Below are 6,613 nucleotides of genomic sequence, written 5' to 3' on the forward strand. Positions count from 1 at the left end.
GCCCACTGTTCCTGGTAACATCCTCGTAAATCTCCTCTATCACCTTTCCAGATTGACACCATCTTTCCTGTATCATGGTGCCCACAACAGAACACAATATTCCAAATGCGGCCTCACCAACGTCTTACACAACGGCAACATAACCTCCGTATATCTATACACAATGCTATGACCGAACACGGCCAATGTTACAAAAGTCTTTTTGACCACACTATCAACCTGTGACGCTACATTCAAAACACCATGTACCTGTCGTCTTAGATCCCTCTGCTCTACAGTTCATTCACCTTTCTGCCTCGGTTCCAGGTCATCGGTACTGACACTTCTGAACTCACTGATGGTTTCACTTCACATGTGCGTCTGATAGTGAATACATTTGCACTACAGGTGAACATCCAAATAAAGAATAATCAAGACTTAACTGCTCCTCCAAGTGCAGCGCTCTCCTCAGTTGTACTTCAAATATCTGCGAGGCCCTTTTGTGTAGTTCTGGTCACCATATTACACAAATGATGTCCTATTGCCAGAGGCAGTGCGGAACAGATTCACCAGGATGTTTTCTGGAATGGACAGCGTTAGTTTGAGGACAGATTTGATCAGGTGGGATTGATCTCATTGGAGCATGAATGCAGAGGGACGACCTTACTGAGGCTTGTAAAATTATGTCAACTACAGCAGGGTTGAGTAGATGGTCACAGCTATTTCCCAGGCTGGGAGAATCTAAACCTAGAGAACGTACGTTTAATCGAAAGGGGAGAGATTTAAGGGAATTCTGACTTCAACGATGGAGCAATCTTTTCTTTTGAGACGGTGGGGACAGATACCATCTCAGCAAATAAACAGCATTTGGACAGCCGTTTGTTTCGGATGGAAATGGACGGATCTGGGACAAATACAGGTGAATGAGATTACCGTAGATAGGCATCTCGGTCTGCACGGACGAGTCGGGCCGAAGGGCCTGTTTCCCTGCTGTTCCCATGACTGGAATCAGCGGTTCTGTAATCTCTAATGTGCTCTGTCGTCGGTCTCCCCAGTTGTAGCCACATAGCGGACACATCACTGACTGCACAGCAGTGGCGATGCTGTATTGGGTGGTGGTGTCATCAACAACGGAGACACATTGTTCATTTCCCTCGCAAGTGTGCAACATGTTCTTCACTCTCCTCAAACTAAACTCCAGCCTGGAAATCCGAGGAATTAAACGCCATTAGGTGTCGAATTTTATCAAACTTGCAGTTTAAGCAACAACATGATATAAATGCCTGTCATACACGTTGGTCATTTTAATATGTCTCTGATCATTGAAGTGTTTTTTTCAGTTTCTATGTGAGCCAGTTATACACAGCAGGAAGGGAGAAATGCTCTCTTGTATTATTAATAAATAGGCACAGAAATACAGACTGAGTGTGTGTGAGAGTTTGCTTAAATTCACTGGAATTTAGGATGAGAGGGGATCTTGTAGAACATATACAATTTTGTGGAAGGGTCTCCACCCATTCCTTCTCCCCAGAGATACTGCCTGTCCCGCTGAGGTACTCCGGCTTTTTGTGTCTTTCTTCGGTTTAAACTAGCATCTGCAGTTCCTTCTTACACATATACAATTCTTAAGGGATTGGACAGGTTAGATGCAGGAAAAATGTTCCCGATGTTGGAAGAGGGATCACAGTTCAAGAATAAGTGGTAGCTCAATTGTTACTGAGATAAGGAAAAACTGATCTGTCAACGGCCTCCCCAGTTGAGATGAATTGTGAATCTGTGGAATACTCTGTCACAGAAGGCAGTGGAGGCCAATTCACATGAGGTTTTCAAGAGAGAGTCAGATATAGCTCTTCGGGCTAACGAAATAAAGCTGCATGGGGAGAAAGCAGGAACGGGGTACTGATTTAGGATGATCAGCCATGATCATATTGAATGGCGGTGCCGGCTCAAAAGGCCAAATGACCTACTCCTGCAAGTATTGTCTATGTTTCTATGTTTCTAAACCACTGTGGACAGCCCAGACGGGTGAGTTGGTCATTAACTCTCAGACCGACTTTGCTGTCAGGTCTGTGGGTTTGAATTAGCATCAACCTGTCAACTGGTCTGAAGTAGTTCAATAAAAAATAAACTACAGATTGAACAGAATCTCGCCTTGTGTTCAACGGCTGGAACTAATATTCCCCACTGGGTGAATGGCACAGCTCAATTGCTCAACTCTCCCTATCTCAGATCTGAAGCTGCATTTTAATTTTCAGCATTATGTGTTATTCTTTAAATTATATGCCGGAGAGAGGCAATTAGTATTTATAACCATTGTTAATCAAGGTGAAAATCACAAATGAAAGCATCTTCACCTGCCGTGTTTACCAGCCTGGATAGAGCAGCAAGATGGAGTTAGTGATCATTCCAGATGAGATTAATTACAGATACTGAACATACGTTAACCCTTTAGAGCCAAACATATGCAATAATGTAAAACATAGGTTTGTTATCCACTTTCGTATGAAATACAACACACGGGAGTTAAGATGAAATGGAAGCATCACAACCTGATGCATAGACACAGAAACATAGAGAAATAGAAAATAGGTGCAGGAGTGGGCCATTCGGCCCTCGAGCCAGTACCATCATTCAACATAATCATGGCTGATCATCCAAAATCAGTACTCCGTGCCCGCTTTCTCCCCATGTACCTTGTTTCCGTTACCCGAAGAGCATTATCTAACTTTGCCTTGAAAACATCCGGTGAATTGGCCTCCACTGCCTTCCGTTGCAGAGAATTCCACAGATTCACAACTCTGCGTGAAAATGTTTTTCCTCACATCAGTCCTAAATAGTCTTACCCTTATTCTTAAACTGAGACCCTGGTTCTGGACTCCTCCAACATCGGGAACATTTTCTGCATCTAGTCTACCCAATCCCTTAATAATTTTATGTTTCTATTAGCTCAGTCCGCCTTAACGAACCTGATCTCCAGGTGGCTGAGCACGTCAACTACCCTCCCACTCCGAGTCTGACCTTTCTGTCATGGACCTCCTCCAGTGCCATAAGCGAGGCCCATCGGAAATTGGAGGAACAGCACCTCATATTTCGCTTGGGCAGCTTGCAGCCCAGCGGTATGGACATTGACTTCTCCAACTTTAGATAGTTCCTCTGTCCCTCTCTTCCACACCCCTTCCCAGTTCTCCCTCTATCTTCCTGTCTCCACCTATATCCTTCCTTTGTCCCGCCCCCCTGACATCAGTCTGAAGAAGGGTCTCGACCCGAAACGTCACGCATTCATTCTATCCTGAGATGCTGCCTGACCTGCTGCGTTACTCCAGCATTTTCTGAAATAAATACCTTCGATTTGTACCAGCATATGCAGTTATTTGCTTTCACTTATGTTTCTATTAGATCGTAAGATCAGTGATAATGTCACTGCTTCTCCAAACCCATCACTGACCACACTGATAATATCACTGCTTATCCAGACCCATCACTAACCACACTGATAATGTCACTGCTTATCCAGACCCATCACTGACCACACTGATAATGTCACTACTTATCCAAACCCATCACTGACCACACTGATAATATCATTACTTATCATGACCCATTACCTACTTCACTGAAATCACACACATATAGTTTCTGTGAATCATGCATTCCAAGGACATCTCACATAACAACCAGTTCCCAGTTCCGTCGCACAATGCTCGTGCTGAGCCACCGTAGATGATTGGACCTGTATGCAGGTTACCGATCAACGGCTAACGATTCAACAGAACTGCTAACTGTTGTTGTTTTAAAAAAGTATAATTTACATGATTTGTATTGAAGTGGATGATCAGCCATGATCACAATGAATTGCGGTGCGTACAGGCTCGAAGGCCCTAATGGCCTCCTCCTGCACCTATTTTCTATGCTTCTATGTTTCTATATTTCTAAGTGAATCTGATCTCCGATCCCAGGACAGAGATCCATGGACAATTGTGGAATATCTTACTGCACTATTTGTGCACACACCCTCCAGTTATAGAGACAGAGAGTCAGAGAATCTTAGAGTCTTCGGCCCAGCCTTCCCACACCGGCCAACATGTCTCCTCGACACTAGTCCCACCTGCCTGCGATCGGCACATTTTCCTATCAATGGCTTATCCATGCACCTGTCTAAATGTTCCTTAAAGGTTGCGAGAGTACTTTTGTGTTAGCACCTTTATTTCGTACATTTTATAGTGAGTAATTTTAGTACCTATGTACCTCAAAGTACCTTTTATAATTAGCTTTTTGAAGACGTGATCAAAAAGGTCGATCAGGTGAGAGCTGTAGATGTTGTATACATGGACATCAGCATAGTATTCGAGAAGGTTCCTAGTGGTAGCCTGCTCTTGAAGGATAGATCGCATGAGATTCAAGGAGAGATAGCTTAATGGATAGCACATTGGCTTCATGGAAGGAAGCAGAGCGTTATGGTGGAAGGTTGCTTCTCGGACTGGATTATTGATTAGTGTCGTGCCTCAGGGTTCGATGCTGGGCCGGTTACTGTTTGTCGACTATATCAAAGATTTGGATGAGAAAACACAGCAGCAAGAATAGCAAGTCTGCAGATGATACAAAAGTAGGTTGTTTTGCAGAAACCAGTGAAAATGGTTGTATTGAAGTGCAATAGGATCTTGACTGATTAGCCAAGTGTACCGAGGAATGGTTGATGCAATTTAATGCAGATAAATGTGAGAAACATAGAAACATAGAAAATAGGTGCAGAAGGAGGCCATTTGGCCCTTCGAGCCAGCAGCGCCATTCATTGTGATCATGGCTGATCATCCACATTCAGTTACCCGTGCCTGGCTTCTTCACAAATTGCTTGATTCCGCTAGCCCCTAGAGCTCTATCTAACCCTTTTAAATTCATCCAGTGTATTGGCCTCCACTGCCTTCTGTAGCAGAGAATTCCACAAATTCACAACGCTCTGGGTGAAGAGGTTTTTCTCACCTCAGCTTTAAATGCCCCCCCCTTTATTCCTAGACTGTCGTCCCTGGTTCTGGACTCCCCCAACATCGGGAACATCTTTCCTGCATCTAGCTTGTCCAGACCTTTTATTATTTTATACGTTTCTATAAGAACCCCTCTCATACTTCTGAATTCCAGTGAATAGAAGTCCAGTCTTTCCTATCTTTCCTTATCCCGGCCATCCCAGGGATTGATCTAGTAAAACTACTCTGCCCTGCCTCAATCGCAAGGATGTTCGTCCTCAAATTAGGAGACCAAAACTGCACACAATATTCCAGATGTAGTCTCACCACTGACCTATACAAAATGCAAAATGTCCTCTTTACTCCTATAGTCCAATCAAATTATAGTATTGCAAAGTGAGGTATTGCATTTTGAGAAATCTATCAAGGGCAGGACCGACACAGTGAATGGTAGGGCTCTGGGTAGTGTTGTAGGGCAGAGGGATCTAGGAGTGCAGGTGCAGAGTTCCTTGAAGGCGGAGTCACAGGTAGATCTGGTGGTCAAAAAGGCTTTTGGCACATTGGTCATTATCAGCCAGAGTATTGAGTATGGATGTTGGGAGGTCATGTTCCAGTAATATAAGACCTTCGTGAGACCGCATTTGGGATATTATGTTCTGTTCTGGGACCATGCTGGAAAGATGCTGCCAAACTGGAAACCTTACAGGTACATTTTACGAGGATGATGCCTGTATCTGACCTGTAGGAAGAGGTTGAGTAGGCTGGGACTCCGTTCCTTGGAGCGCAAGAGGAAGAGGGATGATCTTATTTAGGTGTATTTGGTCATGAGAGGAATTGATCGGGTATATGCACAGAGTCTATTGCCCTGAGCGTGAAAATCGAGCTCCAGAAGACATAAGTTTAAGGTGATTAAGAAAAGATTTGATTGGAATCGGCGGGGTAACTTTTTCACACAAAGGGTGATGGATGTATGGAACAAGCTGCCAGAGGAGGTAGTTGAGGCAGGGACAATCACAACATTTAAGAAATAGTTAGACATGTACATGAATAAGACTGGTTTGGTGGGACATGGATGAAAAGCAGGCAGGTGGAAGCAGGGACATGTTGGACGGTGTGGGCAAGTTAGGCCGAAGGACCTGTTTCCACAACGTATGATAATGAGTACTGGCCTGAAAAACCTCCTCTGGCAACTCGTTCCATACACACACCACACTTTGTGTGAAAAATTACCCCTCAGGTTCCGATTAAATCCCCCCCCCCCCCCCGTTCTGGAACCTCTGTTCCCTGGTTCTTGCTTCCCCTAGTCTGTGCGTCTGCCAGGTGTATCCCTTTCATTATTTTGTTCACCTCTAAAAGATTATCCCAGATAATCCTGTGCACCAAGGAATAAAGTACCAGCCTGCGGAATCCGTGTCTGTAGATCAGGCCCTGCAGTCCTGGCAACATCCTCCTAAATCTGCTCTGCACGCTTTCCAGATTGACACCATTTTACCGATACTACGGTGCCCAACACTGAACAGAATAATCTAAATACGGCCTTACCAACGTCTTATACAACTGCAACATGACCTCCCAACTTCAAAACTCAATGCTCTCGCTGATGAAGGCCAATGTGCCAAAACCCTTTTTGACCAAACTGTTTACCTGTGACGCTACCATCAACGCACTGTGCACCT

The sequence above is a fragment of the Rhinoraja longicauda genome, chromosome 39 (genome assembly GCF_053455715.1).
Source record: "Rhinoraja longicauda isolate Sanriku21f chromosome 39, sRhiLon1.1, whole genome shotgun sequence".
Taxonomy (NCBI): Eukaryota; Metazoa; Chordata; class Chondrichthyes; order Rajiformes; family Arhynchobatidae; genus Rhinoraja; species Rhinoraja longicauda.